The 22954-nt window shown below is 42.5% G+C and overlaps 1 protein-coding gene across 2 annotated transcripts in view; it reads left to right on the top strand.

The window, feature by feature from the left end:
* Positions 1-22954, top strand: part of STC1 (stanniocalcin 1) — a 194966-nt gene that overhangs the window by 124189 nt on the left and 47823 nt on the right. For both annotated transcript variants that reach the window (XM_048829115.2, XM_075123461.1), the window contains exon 2: positions 7552-7615. The gene's annotated coding sequence lies outside the window, so the exon portion shown is untranslated. The remainder of the gene's footprint in view (positions 1-7551; positions 7616-22954) is intronic.

The raw sequence follows: 22954 nt of genomic DNA, 5'->3' as shown, positions 1-22954 counted from the left end.
TATCATAAGGGTGCCTACTGGACTCAGCTGAGATTTTCAGACCCATTGTGCTAGAACCTGTGCACACACACACACAGCAGGAGGCCGTCCCGACCCCGAAGGGTTTACAATCTAAACGGATAAGGCAAGGGGTGAGAGGAGAAACAAAGGCATAAAGAATGGCAATCTCAAGTTGGGATGGTTTTAGGGGAGTGTGATCAGGGCAGCTGCCTTGAGCACCAACATTCAGGGGTATCAGATCCCCCTTTGTGAGGGAGAAGGTTATTTTATTTGCGGGAGGTTAGTAGCAGAGTCAGGATTAGAACACAGCTCTCAATGACATCCAGTCCAGCGCCTACCTCTACTCGACCCCACGCATGCTATTTCCTGTTGACGTGAGTACTGCTCCGTCAGTACGAAAACCACTGTGCTGGCTAATCAGAAGCCTTTAAATTCTGCACCATTTGCCTGATTCTACACTACACTAAAAACATTGGAAACTGAGTTTTAGGGAACTATCATGCATTGGCAGGAGCTCTTAATGCGCTGCTTCCATCGTATTTTATTTCGTCAGAGCATTTAGAACAAATGATCTAATATTATAGCCCAGATTCTGAGCTGAAGTTCAGGAGTAGCTCAGCTGGGGCTGCCTTTCAGTCCCTCAATCCCGGATCAGTCTATACCAATTTAGAACAGCCTGGAGGCCACTGCTTTAAGCTGCACCAGCTGCCAACAGCCCCTGCTACATCTGGTGATTGCCAGGTTATGGGGATGTCCGGGTCTCAGTCTTTTCCCTAGCCATGTATGGTAGATGGAGTTGGGTGGCATAGCTTAGTCTATGCAGGACAGTTCCTCTGGTATGAGGTCAAGCCAGCTCTAGGACAGATATGCACTGTGGAAGTGGCATGAAGCCACCTCTATGCAGGGAAGGATCTGTCCTTCAAGTGCAGACTCCAATTGCAACATACTTTCCCCCCGCTTCTTTTGAAGAGATGTAGCCAGATCCATGCTAGTGTAACTTGGAAGAGCTCTGCTGACTTAAACTGCACAGCGAGTGATACCCGCTGAGGATCTGGCCCATACAATTTTACCAGAGCTTGTAAAATGCACTTTGATTCTTTCTGACTCTTTCATTCGTTGTTAAAAAGTAATTGAAAATGCTAAAAGCACACTGAGCAGTCAAGAATTACCAGAGAATATTGGTAGTTATGGTGTTAGTGGTTACCACCCATTTTAAACTAATTGCAGCCTAAGGTAAAACCAGATGCAATAGTGAGTTCCGTCCAACAAAGCTGTCCTCAGTTGAGGTTATAACCACTATCCTCCTCTAGTTTCATACTGTTTGATATTCAAGAGCTTGAAACGAAGATGATGGTGTTGGTTTTGGAGTGGGTTCCAGTCGTTAATCACAAAGGGTACTGGGGAGAAAGTGGGCTCTCATGATTCGTCAGAGACTGTTTCTCAATCACTTTCTCTATGTGGCCAAACCCGTTGTTATGAGCAGCAAAACACACAACGAATCTGCTGCTGATCACGGCTTAACCTGCTGAAGCCAATGGCAAAATTCTCATTGAATTCAATCAGAGCCGCATCAATCCCTTAAAAATAGGAAATGATGTACAAGTGGCCTGTGGATCAGATGGTTGTTAGAGATAAGCTTGAACCAAACCCCTGAATCTGAACACCCTAGAATTTAGGGGGAAATGGGAAGAGAGAGGATAGAGTCCAGGGTCCAAATCTGGATCTAGATTTGACCGTTGTACCCACGTCTGTAATGGGCTAACCCAGAAAAGTAGGGGCAATAAGGCGAGTAGAAAATTATCTGTCGAAAGTTGTTTTTGTTTTGTGTGATGGAAAATGGGGATTTCCAGTCAATGGAAAGTTTCATGGAAAGTATCTGCTTTCCTCTAAAATAAAATTTCATCAGAAAACCCTCTACAAAATTTTTAGTTGCAAATGGAAAATTATGCCTTTTCCATCAAAAAAACCCTGTTTGTGTTTTGACAAAAATTCATAATTCGCATGGGGGGGGGTGAAACAATTTCCAACGAACTCGAATAGACATCAGATACGTGCACAGGCTCCCATTAACGTCCCACACATTTTACCACGTTGGGTCAGGGCACTGAGCCATCTGTTGTGCTGCTTATTGCCAATACCTCATGCTTCAAAGGAAGGTTAGTAAATTCAGTGATACAAATATTAACAACAGAAAGGTGGTTCAGTCTTGCGTCCCTGACGTTGACCAGAGTGAAGAGAGACAGGTAGTAAAGCCCTGGGAAACGTCTGTTACTGAGTTTATTATTGGTGCTTCTCTTTCTGCACCAGAGTTCTGCTGTACAACTTCTTCAATGGAGCATTTGTAAAAGCTGTGGTGTGGGAAGCAGAATCCAGGGACGTTCTGGAGGGACCAGCATGAGACCTGGGCATCGCTTAAGTCCTATTTGGAAGCCTCCTATTCTGGGTCTTTTGATGTTCCAACCCAATATAAGGAAGGATGGTTTAGTGGATAAGGCACAAGAACAAGACCCGATGGTGCTAGGAGTTGTCTGAACACAACACACAGTAAGGGCACATCTGCATTAGGACAAAAGAGGTGATGTTACTTTTTGTTAGCTAATACATGGTAATATCCAACTAACCAATCTGTAGTTTTCACACGTGTTAGTAGTGAAGTAGTTAGTAGTTAGTAACCCTATGGGCTGGCGTTCACCTCAGCCTACTAGTGTATTACTATTACAAACTGCCTTGTCTTCACTTGGATTTTACCTCATGTTGCTTACTAGCTGTGACCTAACACAAGGTAACAACACACCTTGTGAACACAAAGCCTAAGAGATGGTCTCTGCCCTGAAGAGTTGACAATATAAATAGACAGGACAAATGAAGTATTGTTGTCTCCATTCTGCAGATGAGGGAACTTACATTGATTTCAGTGGGAGTTGGGTCCCAAAATACCTTTGGAGCATCTGGGCCTAAATGACTTTCACAGGGTCACCCAAGAAGTCTGTAGCAGAACTGAGAATTGAGCCCCCCGTCTCCTGAGTCCCAGCCCACTGCTTTAACCACAAAGATTTGTCTTTTCTTTCTGCATACTGTTGGAGCTCATATCTGGACAATAAGTTCCTGTTGCACTGGCTGGCAGGGAGAGGTGTTACGCACATAGAGAAAAGGACAAGGACAAGACGTTTTCTTATTGACCTTTGAAAGCTGGAGAGGGAAGCAGAAAATGCTCCCTTAGGTAATGCTAAAGGCTGCATGCGGTATTGTTCAATAGAGAGGCCCCCGCCAGCAAGTTCCAGGTGGATGATATGAGATTTGCTTTGGAAACTGGGCAATCTTTGATAATTTTTTTTATTGGGTACCATCCTTTTTAACACCCTTGTAACATAGCAGACGTCAATGTCTGCCACGAACAAAGACTTGAAAAAGAATAAGGCAGTTGCTAAGGAAACTTCTGTTGCACAGGAACTAAACAAACAACAGCATGTTAAGCAAGGAGCCGTGCAAACTAGGGGCCCAATTCTGCAAATCCTTATTTAGGCAAATAACCCTTGACTTTTTCCGGGGATCTCCACTACTCATATGAGTAAAGGTTTGCAGGTTCAGGTCCAAGCATAAGACAAAAGCTTCCTCAAGCAGTCTCAGAACTTTAAGAATTAACTGTTTGGAGAACATCAAGGCAGCAGCATGCTATGGAAATAGCACACATCCATTTCCAGCCTCCAAATATAATTCGTTGTCATTTGAAAGCAGCCCTGTAATCTTTGTTGTGATATTAATTTCACGCAGAGATGCTAACAGGAACCATTCAGTGTACACAGCCCTCAATCTTTAGCTAACCTTTAGGAAGTTTACAGCAGCTCTCAAAGATTAGCCACCTTTAAACAGAACAAAAGCTGTGTCATTAGACTGTACCCAGGTGTCTTTGTGCACTTCAAATAGTTTGTCAGGTTTTTCCTGGTGGTGAGGTTGAAGAGGCTGTTTTGCTCCTTTGGTTTATCGGCTGACGGAGTCAATTCGTTATGAGCTCGATTTTCAAAGAGTTTGCTTCCATTTAGATACTAAACTAACTGTTCACGTTTACAGAAGTGCTCCGCTGAGCTATTTGGAAATCTCCCCTTACAAATCACCTCTGCTCTGCCTACAAAAAAACTTGACAGTGGTTAGGCAGCTGGTATGCTGTGACTGCTGCTTTTCACGCTGATCATAATTATCTCACTGCTGCCTTGTGTTCCCCCCGCATCTGTTTGTTAGATCTTCCTGTTGTCCCTAGTCTTTTACTTAGGGTTTGGCTGTGTCTTCACTGAAAAAGTAGTTGTGAGATAGCGCTCTCAATGTAGAATTGTAGTGGAGATAAGGCAAAGGCAATTTTTACCTCTGAGTTGGGCAAAAATGTTTGTACAAGACTCTTTCGTGAGAAAAAAATGAAGATTTACTGGCACCGAAATATTTTTTAAATTCATGTTAATTTTGCCAAATTGTTTCAGCTGAAAATAAACTTCAGGGGGAGGGGAGGGAATGTGGTGTGTCCCCCCCCCCCCGACATTTTCAAAACAAAAATTCCCAATTTTTTTTTGGTTTGAAATGACTTGTTCGTTTAAAAATAGTATTTACTTTTATTATTTTTTAAAATCCGAAACATTTTAAAGTGATCCAATTCAAAACAAACCATTTCAGTTTTGTTGAAAAGAAACATTTTGTTCAACCCAAAACAATTTTCTTGTCTTTTTGGTTCACCCTGTTTGTTTTTTCCAAAATTTCATTTTCAGTTGGTCACAAACCAGTTTTTCCCAATTGCCACTGAACTGAAAAATCCATTAGTTGCACAGCTCTGGTGTCTACTCAAGTTCAATACTATTCCTCTCACCTGGAGTTAAGCTCATCTAGCTACACCAAGGTAACAACTCCTATGTCTTGTTTCCACTAGGTTGTACAGCGAGATAGCTTTCTCACTGTAAAAACACACACTTTTTTGAAGTGAAGAACAGCCTTTGTCTATATGCAAAGTTGCAACTGTTTAACTAAAGGTGTGAATTTAAAGTGACTTACTTGAACAGGTACGAACTGCTGTGTGAACGCTGTTATTTCAGATTAGTTTAAATCAGTTAGGAGAAAGTCTAAGCTACACCAAAATAAGCCACTCAAACCAAAATAAAATTCACCATGTGAGGGCTTGCACCACTTTAACTAAACCTGTTCAAATTTATGTGTAGCTGGATTATAAACTCTTTGGAGCAAGGACCATTTCGTCATGATGGGTTTGTGCAGTGCCTGGCGTAATGGGGCTGGGCTCTCTAGGCTCTACCATAACACAAATAAGATACCATTATTATAACAAATGGAAGCAGCTCGGGACCTCAGTACCTGGTCCTTAGTGATGTGTCTAAATGGGAGATGAGCTGCTGTGAAAATCTAGCCCCGTTTAAGTGTGATTGGTTTTTTTACTGGTCGTCATTTGTAATTGAAAGTCCATTGTGGTGCGGTGGCTCAGGCTAAGAACTCAGGAAATCTGGATTATATTCTTGGCTCAAAGAAAAGGAGGACTTGTGGCACCTTAGAGACTAACCAATTTATTTGAGCATGAGCTCATGCTCAAATAAATTGGTTAGTCTCTAAGGTGCCACAAGTACTCCTGTTCTTTTTGCGAATACAGACTAACACGGCTGTTACTCTGAAACCATTCTTGGCTCAGTAACTAAAGTCAAGTCACTTCCCTATGCTATGCCTCAGTTTCCCCATCTATATAATGGGGCTAAATGATACTGCCCTGCTTTGTAAAGTGCTTTGAGATTTATTAATGAAAAGCACTAGGTTTATATTAACTGTTAGGGCATCAAAAGGTTTTTTGCATGGGCTTATTTAATTGTTTATTTAAATCTAAAGACAAAAATAAAAAAAAACTGAATGCTGAGGGCCTCTCTCTGCATGGATCTACCTCATAATTGACGGGGATGATCAGCCATCTGTATTAGTGGTCTCCATGGGGATGGAGATAATTAGACAACAAGAAGATGAATAACAGACGAGAGGCTGAGGGGATTGGGGCATGCACAGTAGTCCCACAGGGAATATGCAGGAAAGCTGTACTGATTTTCCCAGGGAGCTCCTTCTTCACTATCCCCACCACCACCACCCTTTTAGGTATTTATTATATTATTTTGGGTGATAAATACTGGCCTTGGGCTTGATCCTGGTTCTCCTCCCAGCCTTTGTCTGGCTTGTCTGTTTAGACTGTAAGCTTTTCAGAGTAGGGACTGTCTCTTACCATGGGTATGTTCAGCACTTGGCACAATGGGGCCCTGTTCTTGGTTGGGACCTCTAAGTACTGCAGTAATATATACAACATAACCCTGCTTCACTCTGAAGTCTCTGGGAGTTTGGCCATTGACCTGAGCATAGAACTGGTTTGGAAATTTTTTTGTTGCAGCGATTTTCAGTGGACATTTCTGCAGAAAAAGAATCTGTCTGCATTGATTTTGTTTTTCATCAAAAAAATTAAAATTTCATTTTGATGGTCTTCCCCCTCCGGTGAAAAGACAACATTTCCTGACCAGCTCTAGTTTAATGGGAGTAAAATCAGGTCCTGGATGAGAGGGGGAAGGGTGATGGGGAGAAACTCTGTGGGAGCCATTCCTGTTTGCCCTCTGCAAGGTATTAATGCCAATAACAGTTCTGCAGTAAAAACAACCCAGCATCGAGCAAAGCGGAAAAACAGCCGCTAAGTGTGGAGAATCAGAAATCTGATTTGAATCAGAGTAACCAGATTGCAGGAACTTTAAATAGATTGGAGACTAACGTAATTAAAATAAAAGGGTTCAAAGCACATTAAAGGGCATTAATATGCAATAAGGAAACTCTTAACCCACCAATTCTCCATATACACAGTCATCAAGGAAAAAGGAGCAATGCCCATAAAACCATTCTCTCAGGAAGGGCAGTGGGTTCAGTGCCTGACAAGAGATCACTAGCTGAAAGTAGCAGCATTAAATGGAAAGTTTGGTTATTGCCGGATGTTTACTACAAAAAAGCCTCGATTCCACGAGGTGCCGAGTACCACACAAGCAAAACCTTGCCTCTGTCTGGAACGCCATTGCCTGAAATGAGACTCTGCACAGGAACCCAGGGCCATCAATAGGACACAGAAATTGATGCATCTTTCTAATGTCCTGTCTCCAACAGTTACCTAGAGGAAAGTGTATGAGGCTCTGCAGTGGGCATCTGTGGAATTACCTGCCCACAGGGGAAATTTCTTCCCGACTTTTGTTAGGTAGCCGTTGGCTTATGTCCTGAAGCATAAGGGTTTACGTCCCTGGCAAGACTTTTGTATTAAATCAACTTCAAACCTAAATCTTATTGCGGGAGCTGGGTTCAAGTTTGGCCACCCCCAATGAAAAGTGCTATTGATACCATTGCAGCTTCCATGCCAGGCTGGAAATTCTGCTAGTTTTTTGACCAACAGAACATTTTGTCAAAATTCTGAAATTTTGCAAAATTGAAAGAAAGAGAGAGAGAAATTCTGCGATAGATAGATATCTATTTTACATTTTGTATTTTATTTATGTTTTCCAGCTCCAGGTACAGTCATACTCCCCAAAAAAAGAAAATCACGACTGCGGTGAGGACTCTAGATCATGTAAGTCCCACTTACCCGGTGTTTTGTAGTTTTAAGTGGTGTATAGGCCTCTCGGCATAAGGATAAATTTAATCTAATGTCAATTGGAATGTTGCCACTCAATAATGGAAGCAGGATTGTGCCCATAAATGTTAATATTATTGAGGAATGGAGAACTAATCCAGACTACACAGAGCTTGAGACAAATACTTGGGTCAGTGGACTCCTCGATGGCACATTCTCCTTGTTGAAATAAGTGATTCTATCGAAAAGTGTCATCGTATCCACAGAAACAGCCCTTTCTTGTATAAACAGGTTGTTAAGGTGACTCAAATAATGCCGTATATAAACAGGGGTAGAAGCAAAGAACACACACACACACACAACATAAGGGCTTTAGAAATTCTCACAGGAAATATTCTCAAGCATATGCTTAACAGATTAAGTTTTAGGCGTTACGTCCCATCTATGGTAACTTTACTGTATCTCAGATCTCCAAAATTAAAGACCTGCTCCAGACAAACCTATCGTTAGAGACTTATGGCTCTCCTGTGCTCTGACAATGTTGTTTGTGGTCCTGCAGAAATCCTGGTATCTTTGTCCAGATTAGTTTCTTTACAGAAACTTCTACACATATTAGAGACACCATCAAAAACGTAGGTGCTCTGATAACCCAACTTTTCATTGTTACTGGTTAGCTTGAGCTTGTTTTCTTCTTCTTCTGTTTGATTTTTTTTAATTGAATAAATGTTGAGTTGTGAAAGAGGCTGGAATTGCAGGACGATAGTTTTCCTCATCTTATATTGATTTAAGCAAATATTATTAGATGATTCAGTTACTGGGTACATCTTTCTTTCTTTTTTAATGTATAACTGAATTTCACTGTTTTTTTACTCAATATTACAGCTTTATTTATTGGATATCTCAGGCCCTGATCCTATAATTAGACCTATGTAGACTAAACCTAGCACACATATGAAGCACTGTTGAAATTATTGGGTCATTGCATGGGTGGCTTCCCACATCTACGTACTGCGGGGCTCTTACTCCTTCCATCTGGTGCCGGCCACTGTCGGGGTCAGGATATGGGACCCGATGGACCTGGTGTCTGATCCAGTGTGCCAGTCCCTATGTTCCTATGTTTGGGCACAAGGGGATCCAGTTGCAGGAAGTAATTGTCCCACTCTATTCAGCACTGGAGAGGCCTGAGCTGGAGTACTGTGTCCAGTTCGGGGTACCACACTTGAGGAAAGATGCAAACAAATTGGAGAGAGTCTAACAACAAAAATGGTAAAAGGTTTAGAAAATCTGACTTACGAGGAAAGGTGTTCGTTTAAAACAAACAAACAAACACGCACCCTGGCCCTGTTTAGTATTGAGAAAAGAAGACTGAGGGGGGGACCTGATAGAAGTCTTCAAATAGGTTAAGGAGCGTTATAAAGATGATGGGGACCAATTGTTCTCCATGTCCACTGAAAGTAGACAAGAAGTAATGGGCCTATGTTGCAGCAGTGGCGATTTAGGCGAGATATTAGAAAAAAGCTTTCTAACTATAAGGTTAAGTACTTACTATAACTACTGGACCAGGCTTCCAAGGGAGGTTGAGGAATCCCCGTCCTTGGCGGTTTTTAAGAACAGGTTGGACAAACACCTGTCAGGGATGGTCCAGGTTTACTCGGTTGGCCTCAATGTAGGAGGCTGGACTAAATGACCTCTTGAGGGCCCTTCCAGCCCGATATTTGTATGATTCTATTACTTTAAGACTGTTCCTGTCAGCTAATCTGGAAAAGGGGGGTTTTTGTGGGGTTTTATTGTGGAAGATGTTCAGGTACCATGATGATAAAATCCTAGATACAGTAGGTATATAGATTTGAAGGACCATATCCTCAGATGGTGTCAATTAGCATAGCGCCATTGACCTCATATGTTGCATTACGTAATCTATAGATGAGTGCCTTGAGTCACGGAGAGGTTAAATGGATTACTCAAGATCACAAATCAGTGACAAAGCTAGGAAAAGAAACCATGAATCCTGCTTCCTAGTCCTCTACCCTAACCACTAGCAAACTCTTTCTTCCCAGAATGGGGATATAACCTAGGAGTTCTGATTCTTGATCTTCAAGTCTAACTCTGGACTATACTCTCTTCCAGAGCCGGGAATAGAATCTAGGATACCTGACTCCCAGCTACCCTACTCTGACCACTAAAACAGACTCCTTTGCTAAGAGCTGGGATTAAAACCCCAGAGTCCCAGGCACTAGCCCCCTGTTCGAACTACTAGGCAACAGTCCCTCTTTTTGAATCGTAAATGAGTCAAACTAACTGGAAAGTGTTTGAACATTTGATTTCTGCAATCTGCATGATGCCCTTTGCAAGAAAAGTTGTGGGTTTTATTTTAAATTTCAATTGCCATTCCCACCCAGCGTGGTCTCTTACCAACATAAATAAATAGGGATGGGAGCATGGAAAATGTGTATACGTTTGGGTTATATCCTAAATATTTACATTAAGGAAGTTTAAAAGAACTCTGATTTCAGTCCCATATATCTGAAGATGATCCCTCAGGAGAGGATGTTTTGTCAGGAGTCATGATTTAGAAATGTCTTATTTTAAAAAGCCACTTGTATGAGTTCCTGCAACGGGAACACGTGTCAGCCATTTGGAATCTTTGATCTGATAACTGTGTCCGTCCGTCTCCCTTCCCCCAATGGAGAATACTGCTTCCCAGGTTAGAATAGACTGATGTGTTGCAGCAAGAAAATTATCCTTCCCCTTCATTCCTCCTCCCCTTTCTTCCCAGGGCTTTTATGAAATGCACTGTGGCCTGACATCCCAGTTTACCATGACTGTTGCACTTTGGAGACACTATCTCAGTGTCCCATGCAACCTGGAGTTTTATCTTAGTTTCTATGGCTGTTTAAATGGTAAGCTGTCTGAGTCAGGGACTGTTTCTTATGTACAGTGCCTTGCACAATGGGGCTTTGATCTCCGTTTGGGGCCCTACATGTTATTGTAATACAAATATTAAGAGTAATTAAGGTGATGCAACTGCACTGAATTTAATAGAGTAGCATACATAGGTACCAGGTCTCAGTTTGGTCCATGGAGCATAATGCTTGCAAATGTCACATTTGAAATATTACATGAATATTTCTGTGTAGCAATTGATGGATTTCATAAACTTGGGTGTGTTTATGCATTCACTCTACTACAGATCCTCACATTCACATGTTCGTTGTGTTGCTTATTTTTTCATGCTAGAATATTTATTGCACTAATAATCAGAGACACTGAATAGTGACAGCGTAACACAGCAGCTGTTTGAACTCTCTTACTTATAAGATTCTGATCTCACATGGAGCAGTGCACTTCTGGGGTAACTCCTTTGACAACCGGGGAGTTACTCTGGATTTATACCACTTTGCGTGAGATCAGAATCTGTCCCAAACAATCTAGCTCTTTTCCTAGTTGCTTCTTGCTTTTCTTTTCAAAAATCAATTCAAAATATAAAGGGACCCTAATATTGCTCAACAATGAGGATGCTCAGAAAGTTGAAAAACCAGAACATTCTGAGGAGAGATTTTTTTTCTCCACTGGAAAAATTGAAACCATTTCCCGGGCCATGGAGACCCTAGATGAGTGGATTAGTTTGGAACACTTATAACTGCACCACTTAAAGATACGACCACAGTGCATTTTACATTTGAAAATAGGGGAGATAGATGATCTGCGTTCAGAAATAATTATAAATTGGGCTTATTGCCTGGTATAAAAAATCCTTGATGCTGACGGTTTTATGACAAGTCTTATTCTGGATTTATTGAGCCATGAAATGTGCTCACGGCTAAGTTCTGAATGTCCCTTTCACAGTCTAATGTCTAAGGATATAAAATTGACTGGTTTAAGAACTAAGATAACAAGAGACTGTCCATGAGCCTTAAAAGGGGGATCTTGGATTTTCACAGCTCCTTTCATGGAGAAAGACAGCAAATGTCGAATAGGTTGTCAGGGGGAAGAAACTATAAAGATTTAATAGGGAAAGTATTCACTTTTTATGGTAACCCAAGCCAGAAGAAGGAGACTATTTATTAAAAGATTTCATGAAACTAAATGCCTCTTAATCCCTTTCTGCTTTATGTCCCACCAAACAGGAGGTTCATTTTTAAAGGGCTGGATCCCTCCGATGGAGTATATTGGCATGTAGCTCCGTGAAAGTCAATGGAGCTATGTCCAATGACATAAGCTGAGGATGTGCTCCTTCCAATAGAGTGACAATTAGGAAAAGGACCGGCTGGAATAGAAAACAGGAGGAAAAACATCACCCGAACGGAGCATGGAAGGAATAACAATATCCAGTCTCAATTACAAATTACAACATATAAATCACGTAGCATTAAGTTTCTGGGATCTTTGTGCAGTATGAAGGATTATCCATGGATCTGTGCCCATTTACACCAGCTGAGGGTCTGGTCTATCTTTTTTTTTTAAAAAAAACAAACCAAAAGTGCTACCTTCATCAGGCTCTTGGTTTAACCCACTCCCACTCAGTGACCTTTGTGGGACAGAACATTTAGGTATTCAGAAGAGCTGGATGTGGGGCAGAGTGGTGCACCTCTCAAGCCAGGAAGCTGAGTTGCAGCCAACTCATAGGAACTTTTTAATGTACTAGTGTTGCCAAAAGATTAGGAATGACAATCAGCAACAAGAATGAGAGCCAGCGTGGACTACGTCTGCCTGCAATAATAAAGACTCAGCCACTCCAACAGGGCTGGAAATGCTTCTTCATGGTTCACCAAGGTCAAGGGGTTCTCAAACTTTTTTACAGGGTGGACAATGCTTTAATGCATCGATTCTCCTGTAAGGCTACGATCCCACGGTCCCCACCTCTCCTTCTGTGGAGATTGTGGCAAATACAGCAATTGCTTACATGGGAAGAGCACAGAATGTACCTTTAGCTGCCTTAAAGCAGTTTAACAGCTGAAAATAAGGAGGAGGAGCCCAGCATCATAGGCCTGATTCCTCTACCACTGAAATCATACCATTGATTTCAAAGGGAGCTGGACTGGGTTCAATGCAAGGACCGTTGGTGGATGATCCACAAATCTGTGCTATCTGTATGGCCCGCATTACCTCAGTATCTGAGCATCTCACCATCTTTAACGTATTTATCCTCACAATACCCCTGTGGAGGCAGGGCAGTGCTATTATCCCCATTGTACAGACGGGGAACTGAGGCACAGAGAAAATAAATCTAAGTAAGTCTTAGCTACTTACAGGGCATATATTCATCCTCACTGGCTTTGTCGCTTTTATCTTATCAAGGCCCAGTACTGCTCCTACCGAAGGTAGTGACAAAACTCCCTATTGCCTCCACGGGGAACAGAACTTCAATTAACTAGAGAGAGCAAAAGCTACTTTCCACTTCCTCTTGGGCAACTTGGGGGCGTCCTTGCTTGCCTTGGATGGTACACTCCAGTCATTTATAGGCCAAGTTTCCCTGACTGGAAAAAGCGGCCATAAGGGCTCAAATCTGTGGACCAAAGGAAAGAGTGTGTTGAATTTCAGGGCCAAAATAGGCCTTTGGAAAGGTAGAGTCATGGTGGGAAATGGGTAGAGGGGCATTATTGCACAGTGCCTTCCGGACAGTGGGAGAAACAATGGGCCAGCCACTGGGACATCATCGTGATGGCAGAGTTACGAAAGCCCTAGCGTACAGATGATAAGCAGAGCGCAGACAGATAGATATGGCAATTAAAAGCTTAAATAGAAGGGTTTGCGTGGGGATTAGAGAGAGAGAGAGATTAAAAAGGAAATAGACATGAGACACCAGCTTTCAGCTGACTCTTTTTTTTTCCCTTTCACTTCAGGAAAATGTCTTCAGATTTCTCCCCTATAAAGTCCAGCTCTGTCTACTCCTCCTTGTGTGGATAATAGTTGAGCTTTGTATTATACTTAAGAGTACAAAAATCTTTGTCCTTGTCTAAACTTTGCACTAACGGCCTTGTTTATGAGCTGTCTGGAGAGGGTCTGTGAATCAATGGAGCATTGTTCAATAAATAATAAAAGCCAGACACATCCAGTTTTCATTTTTATATGAGGCTTTTTTCCATGAGGGATGATACATAAAAACTCCTGAAGTGGAGAAACGTGGACGTATTTCTCTATAAAATTGTAATTTAATCTCATCAATTAATTATTGCTTTGACATTCTGTCACTTGAAGCAATTTGTAAAGTACGTGTAAAACACAAAGCTTCCCATTAGGTTAGGCTCCTCTTGTGTCTTTAAAATCTCTTATCTGATCCAAGGAAACATGCTGGATTCATTTCCATCCCTATGATTTATAAGCGGCAGCCTGGTTAATGTTTAATAATCAAAGATTTAAACACATTACGCTGTCATCAGTTCCGTTTTGCCCTGAGTCATGTATATGCTTTTTCATCCTACTCGAAGTTTAAGAGAAAGTAGGACTTGCCAGGCTGTATCAGACTAGAAGTGCATCTGATGCAGCATCCTGACTCCAACAGTGCCCAATAGCAGCCGTTTCAGAGTGAATCCTGCCGTGGATATCTATAGAATAAAACAACACTCGGGGGAATTTTTTACTGAAGCTAACCTAAGGGCATGGACCGTCATTTTGTTCTGTTGTAGTACAGTGGAGTCATTCTTCATTACTGGGGTTCCTAGTCTCTACCATAATATAAATATTAAATGAAAATAAAAATAATCATTTGTTTCCTATCTATGGGTCAGATTCTGATACCTTAATACACATTGAATAGCACCTTAATCCACATACAATCCCATTAACGTCAATGGGATTACTCAGGATGAAAGATGCTACTCACTAATGTAACTAAAAACGGAGCTGATCAAACTTTTTCATCCCAAGCATTTTTTGATGAAAAAAATGATTCTTTCTCCTCAACAAAATTGTTTCTTTTTTAAAAAATGTATCTTTGAATGAAAAACAACGTTGAAATTTTTGCAGCTTGTTGGAAAAGTTTTTGTTGAAAACTTCCCTCCCCTTCATCCCCATCCCCACCCTCACCCCCGCCCCAGGCCTCCAAAAATATCCCTAAAAAATGAACACACACACACACACACGGCCCAATTTTTTGGCAGAAGTTATCAGGTTTTGGAACTCTTTACCAACTTATCGCCTTGCATCTAGTGCCCCGTAATCCTATCAAGTGGGAAAAGAATATCTGTCCCTACCCCCCCGCACCCTCACTCACACACTTTGAGTGACTCCACAGCTCCTCTCTTCTACCATTAACTAGCATAGCCGGTGGCAGTTTAAAATCTTGCCTTAAATTAAACCAGTGCAGCTCTCAATCCTGCCTGTAGACGAGCCCTCTGACCCTGATCCAAAGTCCATTGACGTCAATGAGCTTTGGATAAGGCCTACAGTCCGCTCTTTCTCTCTGACCTGTACACACTCACAAGGATGGGTGGCTTCACCAAATCTCTGGCACAGCTGGCTGGCTGTCAAGTTCGACCTCAGACACCCACATGTCAGATATACCGCATCCAGTTGTACGTCTGCCATTTCTGATCCCTGCTTTTTGGCTGCTTTTCTGAATCTGCATTGAAAGCAGGAGGGTTCGTTAACAGGAAAAACCCAGAGCAAAATAAAACAGTGCCCTTTCTTTCTTCGTTTTTCCAGTGTTCTTGCTTTTTGCTCCTCTTTGCTCATTTCCCGAGGGGAAGGGTACTGCTTCTTTGGCCTTATTTCCCCAATGTGTATTCATCTTAAAGAGGAAGAGTGCTCATTTAAAGAGGGAAGATTGGCTAGTGGTTAGGGCACTAACCTACGACTTGGGAGAGCTGGGTTCAGGTCCCTGCTCTACCATGGCCTTGTTGAGTGTCCTTGAACAATCTTTGTGCATCGGTACGTCCCTACCTCACATGGGCATGGTGAGGATGAATACACTAAAGATTGGGAAGTGCTCAGATGCTAAGGAAACGGGGGGCTATATAAATACCTATTATAGATCAACCCCCCCCCCAGACCTCAGTGCAGTGTTATTTTCCTTAAAATAAGATCACTCAAGGGATTTGCTCGGCTCCGAAGCCTGAGGTGGGAAACAGAATGAAGTCATTTGTTTAGGTACTACTTTAAAAAATCCCTATGGTCGTCATCCAAAGCCCATTGAAATCTCCCATTGAAAGACTCTTGTTAATATCAATGGGGTTTGGGTCATGTCATATTCAGTTGCATGGCTGGAAGAGAAGAAAGAATATCGATGAGAAATAGAGGAGCAAGTAAGTAACTTCTCTCTGTGATTCACAATGATTAGGCAGCTCCATTTGGCAGGGGCTGTAAAATGGCTGGATACACATGCCTGTTCTTGTTTAGATCACAGTCATCGGAAGGATTTGCCTATTTGCAGCTAGCTTAAGTTGGGACAACTTCAGTCAGCCCTCTAAAGATCTGTGCTGCTCGATCACCATCACCACTAAAAACAACTGGTGTTTTAAAAAGCTTGCAGCGTGGAGTCCATATCTCCAGAATAATTTTGAATCTGGAAAAAAAAAGGAATCTTAAATCAAAACACTTGGGGAAACCACAAAAAAAGAGGGACTGTGGCTAGACTTTATCTTCCTAACCCAAGCTGGATAAGCTGCAGTATCGAGTCTCATTTGACACGTAGAAATTAAAAACAGCTTGTGCTCACAGATTCCCTGTGCAATCTCCCGGTGACCGAAATGAGCAACCCATGCCGAGCACTGTGCTAGGGGGTAAGGACTGATCCCATGAGGTGTACGTACCCTCAATGCTTCTTTTCTCCAGTCAGAAATTAGGGCATTGGTCAACCTGCGACCTTGGTCTCCGGATTCATTTTAAAAAACCACTGAAGCTGATTCTCCTCTCTCTTGTGACCTGATGCAAAGCCCATTGAAGTCAATTGAGGGTGCAATCCATCCCATCATCCAGATCATTAATTAAGATGTTGAACAAAACTGGCCCCAAGACAGACCCCTGAGGCACACCTCTTGATACCGGCTGCCAACTAGACATCAAACTATTGATCACTACCCGTTTAGCCTGACACACTAGTCAGATTTCTGTCCACCTTATAGTCCATTTATCCAATCCATACTTTTTTAACTTGGTGGCAAGAATACTGTGGGAGACCATATCAAAAACTTTGCTAAAGTCAAGATATATCATGTCCACCGCTTTCCCCATATCCACAGAGCCAGTTATCTCATCATAAAAGGCAATCAGGTTGGTCAGGCATGACTTCCCCTTGGTGAATCCATGTTGACTGCTCCTGATCACCTTCCTCTCCTCCATGTGCTTCAAAATGGATTAAACTAGGCTCCCGTTGGTTCAGGGGAACCTGTGACCAAATTTGGGAGAGTCCCTGTAGGCCATATAGTGCCTATGACACACGGCACAGCACTTCTGATTCTATCTGTGGAGCATGTACAAAGTAGCCAGTAGAGTACAATGCTTCCTCACTTCATACAGGAATTGTGAGGATTAATTCATTATTGTTAAGCATTTTGAGGTCCTCAGATGGAAGGTACTAAGTAATGCTATAGTATCTGTATTATGCCAAAAGAACACAGATAGATAGATAGGAATCTGTGAACACATGCAATTGTCTGTAGCCAAGTAATTTAAAAAAAAAAAAAAAAGTTTTCCTACAGAAAGTTTTCTCAGGTGTGAGAAAGGGAAAGATTGTTTCATGCTAAAGACATCAAAGAAGAGACACCCCATATACATGCCCCTGGCTGAGTTTGATTTGGCAGGCAAGCAGAGAGTCGGCGTGACAGACAGAAATACTTTTCTTGAGAGACTCTTAAAGGTTTGGATTCTTTGGCTAGAAATCCATGCGATTCCTTGAGCTGAATTCATCCCACTGAAATCAGTGACTCAGAAACAATAGAGATGAGTAAGTAACCACTGGGATCAATAATTAAGATCTTTTATACAAAAACTTCAAAAATTGTGCTTTGGTTAAATACCTGAGTCACTTGTTCCCACGCTGGCTCACTTACACGCAGGGAGAGAGCTGAACGTAGCCAAATGGCATCGTGTTTATGGCACTGGGCTAAGATTTAGATAATCTGGCATCAGTTCTCGTTCCGCCATAGAATTCCCGTGTGACCTTAAGCTAGTTGCTCAGGGCTTGTCTACACAGCCCTGCGGTTCGGCCTATGAGTGCGTGAATTGCTGCGGGCACCGAAGGGCTGCACTGTAACTCATCCATGTGGATGCTGCAGGCGCGAACTAAATGGTACCTAGTTCACATGAACGCAGTTCTCTTCAAATAGCATCCGCACAGTTGGTGCACTCTGCAGTTCATAACCCCCTTCTCCAGAACTGCAAAACAGTTTAGACGTCACCTTAATCTCGGTGTGCCTTATATCCCCATCTGTAAAATGGGAATGCTTCCATTGGCTTCCTTGTCTATTAGATTGGAAGCTCTTTGGGGCAGGGACTGCTGCTGTGGGTTTGAGCAGTGCCGAGCACAACAGAGCCTGGCTCTCACTCGAGACTTCGAGGTGTTATCTAAATGCAAGGAATAAATAATAATAATGCAAAGCTGAATAGCTATTCCCTACAAATGTACACATACACGTAGGTACAGAAATCTAAAAAAATGCAAAAGGAGTAAGATAAGATCATTAGCAAAGAAATATGGCTCAGGAGATGGATTTTGAACATTCCCAAATTTTAAATGTGGGATTTTGGTTTGGCCCATTTTAAAGCTGAGAGGTAGTGTGGTCTAATGGATCGAGCACTGGCCTGGAAATTGGGAAGACGCCCAGCTCTGCCAATGACCTGTTGTGTCACTGGGACCTGTTGTAACACTGGGAAAGTGCTTCTGTTTCCCCTCTCAGCCATGGTCTGCCTTGCCTATTTAAACTGCAAGCTTGTGGGGACACTGTGTGTATATAAAGTTCCTAACCCAGTGGGGCTGTGATCTCAACTGGGGCCTCGAGGCAACACTGTACCAGAAATAATTAATTATTATGCAAAATTCAGCTCTGTGCTTGAGCTTCTAACCCCCTGCAACATTTCAGAGTTTTCACAGTTGAGACTCTGGGACAGTCTAAAAGTAGCTGAGCTAATACCGCACCATGAAGACAATCTAGTAAATTAGCCAATGCTTTTCAGGCTAAATATTCTATATTCCTAGCTCAAATCAGCCTTTCTTTCTTTTTTTTTTCATCTGTGCAGCTTGCATCCTTCTATAGCTGCTAAACCCAAACAGACTAATCTAGTATCCAAGTCTTAACATTATTCACCACCACCGTATATTAACTGTGTTACAAGAATAAGAACAGCAGCAGCAGTCAGCTCTTGGATATGTTCCATGCTTTTATTACTTATTAACTTATTTTTATATAGCTTTTGGCATGGCAAGAAGTCCTACTTTAATTATAAACAGGAATGAAGAAGCCACAAGAGGAAATCATACAGTATTGTAGCCGGATAACTGCTGTTGCAGTGATTACACAAGGGTTCTTATCAAAGCTGACACAGAGCTTGGGCAGTGCAGATATTGTGCTGGAAGCTCCAGGCAGCATGGTTGATGCGTGGGAGAGAGCCTCGAAACAGACGTAAATGCATTGTAATTTGGCTGAACTAAATTATCCATGGGGGACTTTTTTTTCCCCTCTCTCGTTTTGCATTAAAGAAATGGGAAAGTAAAGACAAGTCTTGGGAGGACTAAAAAAATAAGATAAATGTGCAAGCTTTTCACTTTTTTTCTTTCAACATGCCCGAGAGGGAAGGGGATCGGGGGGGGGGGAGGGAGGAAACCTCATTCTGACATAAGGACCAACTATGGCTACAGATGGTTGTTTGAAAAACCATGAGAAAACTCTTGATTCCAGTTTAAGACTCTCCCAAGAAACTGACAACTACTGCATAGTCATGCTGCTAATGTCTTTGCAATTGCTAGGAAGAACCAGCCGCTCCGCCTTGTCTGTAGATTCCATTTGCAGACCTATCATCTGCAGCCATTCCACCCTGGGCTGTGATCTTGTCAAGCTTAACCGTGTCCACATTTGGGGCCAGTTTGTGAACCCCTTACTTCCTCCAGTTCGTCATGTGAGTAGACTTGTTGGAAGCCAACTGGGTATTGCACTAGGGATAGGAGGTCTGGGTTCTAATTCTGGCTTTGCCACTGATCTCCTGTACGAACCTTGGGCAAGTGACTGCAGCTATCTTCTTTCCATGAGTGAAATTGTCTCCATGGTGAGGGTTAGCCCAAGGCCATATAGCCCACTCATGCCCTATTGTGAGGGGGATTTCTGTGGTTCATTGGCCTTGCGCTGACCTCGCATTAGTGATCTCCATCCTTAGTGAATTTAGAACTGGACTGACAGCTCCAGTAACTGAAAATCTTCTGCTTAATCACAGAACAGGGATAGCAGCAGACCCAGCTTCTCCCACGCTGTCCCATTTCTGAGCTGGAGAAAACACCTTAGGTGGCGACAGTATTGTTAATCTCAGTGGTTGTCTGCTCCCCATTCCCCTGCTATCAATTCAAACTCCTAACCATCTCTGAACTCCAGGGAAACCCCAAGAGGGGTTACATGAAATGATGCCAAAGGAAGTTTTCTAGCCACATGGGTTTAGTGCAACCAGCCTGTTTTGAGCAATTCTTAAACTTCAACTGCAACCAGCACTGTATCATTCTAATCAGTCAAAGATCTTGTTGTTTATTCATGTCTACCCTACCACTGGCTCAACGCTTTCAATCCTGATCCTGCAATGAGCTCTGTGCAGTGGACTCCTGCCCAAACTCAGAGCCTCCCTGAAGTTAATGGGGTTCTGCACCAGCATGGCCTGGTGGAGCAGCTTACAGGATCAGTGCCTCTGTGCCTATGAATCTGAACTCCCTGGATAGGTCTGCACTGCAGCGTGGGTCGAGCTAGCATGCTGAAAATAACAATGTAGATGATGCAACATGGGTGGCAGCTAAGGCTAGACACCTGAGTCCAAGCCTCCCTCCCTCTGTCCCCCTTACCCCCCCCCCCCCGTTCCCCTGGGCTTGAGCCTCAACATCCACGCTGCTATTTTTAGCACGTTAGCTCAAGCAGAACTAGCATGAGTCTGTCCACCTGGACTGCGAGACACAAACTCAGCTGCGGTGTTGACCTACCCTTTGGAGCCAGCTTCTCAATTCCCTCTTTCTTATTTTTCCATCCAAAGCCCAATTAAGTCAATAGAAAGAGGCCCTAAATACCTAAATCACAGTGCGGGCATCTCAAACACACTCTCCCCTGACCCCCTTTGTATTTGTTTTTCAAAAAGCCACAGATACTATCTGTGCAATTTGGAGCCCAGCATTGTGGAGGGTTAGTGGACTCGAAGCTTTTGCTGCTCACAGTTTATAAAGGAATAGAAAGCCGGACACATTTTTATTATGCTCAAAGGGGATTCAGACCAAGGGTTTTTGGATGAACTTCCTTGTCTTTGCTCCAAGTGCTCCTTTCTTAAAACAAAATAGATACTGTGATAGTGACTTGGACTATAGTTAGGCACCGAATACTTGGTGGTTTCCTCTGCTTTGTACCCTCTGCACAGAATGACATTTTGGTGACTTTTCAGTGGCTACAAATTGAGGAGGGGCCCAATCCTGCTGAGTATTCACAGCTCCCCCTGAAATCCACAGGGATTGTGAAGGTTCAGCACCTCACAGGATCAGGCTCTAATGTAGGCACAAATACAGGAAGGTTAAAAATAAAAAATCCCTCTTAGACTAAATGTTGATAGTAGATAAAGGATGAATTGGCAGATGTTAATAATGGGAGAACTTCAGAAGGTCACTGTGGATAGATACCACCCCAAAAAATAATAAAATAAACAATAAAAAATAATAATAAACAAACCTAAGTCTGATATAGTGCTTTTCATCAGTAGATCTCACAGTGCTTTACAATCTCTGTATTTATCCTTACAACACTTCTGTGAGGTAGGGAAGGATTATTAGCCCCATTTTACAGATGGAGAACTGAGGCACAGAGAGGCCAAGGCCAGATTTTCAAAGATATTTAGGCTCCTAACTTCCATTGGAATCAATGGAATGAGGATCTGGGCCCACGGGCACATAGGAAGCCTGTGGGGAAGCAGGGAAAAAGCTTGCTCCGAAACACAAACAAGCCACTCGGGTCTGTTAAAACTGGGTTCCAATCTTGTCACTGCATCCACAGGAACAGATCTTAGTGCCAAGCAGAGCCCCACTGGAGTCAATAGAATACCTAGCACAAACTAATTACAGCACAGGGCTGAATTCCCCGTCATGAATTCCAGCACTTCCCATCCTGGCTTGATTTGGGGGGCAAGCGACTTCGGCTGTGACTCCTCTCCTACCTTTTGTCCGTCTTGTCTATTCAGACTGTAAGCTCTTTGGGGCAGAGACTGTCTCTCGTGTTGTGACTGTACAATGCCTTTTATAATAGGGGAATTATCTCATTTGGGCACTCTAGGTGTTACCGTAAGACAAATCTTAAAGTTTGAGAAATGGCTGATGGCACCGGGGTGGGAGATTTGTTTTCTTAAGCTTTTCATCCTCATTAAGAATTCTCATTCTACTGTGATTGCAACACCTCTGGTTAACTGTCCAAAGTCCTGGATCAGAGGATGGTCTGAGAAACAGAAAAGTGAGTCCTAGAGAAGTGCCAATCAATTAAAAAAACCCCCAAAATAGAACATGGATGATTCCACTGAGATGACTGTGGAGAAGATGGTTTCAGTCCAACCAAATAATTGTCTGACTGGTAAAAATGTGGGCTGAGATTTTTCAAAGCTTGTCTTGAGGGTTTACACACATCCTCTATTGGGAAGACATGGGGAAGTATGTCTAGCTTCCCTAGACTGCTTTGAAATTCTCAACCATTCTAATGGATGGCAAGCGTCTAAATCCTTTGCATGACTTTGAAAATCTCAACCACTTTGTTTTATTTTGAGCCAAGATAGTGATGATGTCAATTAAAAAACTCAGATTGTACTGAGTCTGCATCGCACCATAACAGACCACAACACAGATACATATTTACCCCAAATACTGAAACGAGCTTCAGGAAGGAATATCTCAGGGTCTCTTGCACCCATTGCCCGTGTCATCAGTGAATCAGGAGTTTTGTTCCTTCCACTAACATTAACCGGAGTTGCTATACCTGGTCCTCCATTACCCTGCACCTTTTATAGTCATTAACACCAATGTAAAGTAGGTCTGAGACACTATCATATCAGAATGTTAGCATTTTACATTCACTTTGCATTGGTATAAATGATTGCACAAAGCCCAGGTTGATGAAGAATCAGGCCCACTAGCTTTACAGCTGCCTTCTCACTGATATATTTTCCACTAGGGGCTCACCCTTACGC

Source organism: Caretta caretta, chromosome 26, assembly GCF_965140235.1.
Source record: "Caretta caretta isolate rCarCar2 chromosome 26, rCarCar1.hap1, whole genome shotgun sequence".
NCBI classification, from domain to species: Eukaryota; Metazoa; Chordata; order Testudines; family Cheloniidae; genus Caretta; species Caretta caretta.
Note: the sequence above shows the minus strand (reverse complement) of the source record. Positions and strands in the feature narration are given on the sequence as shown.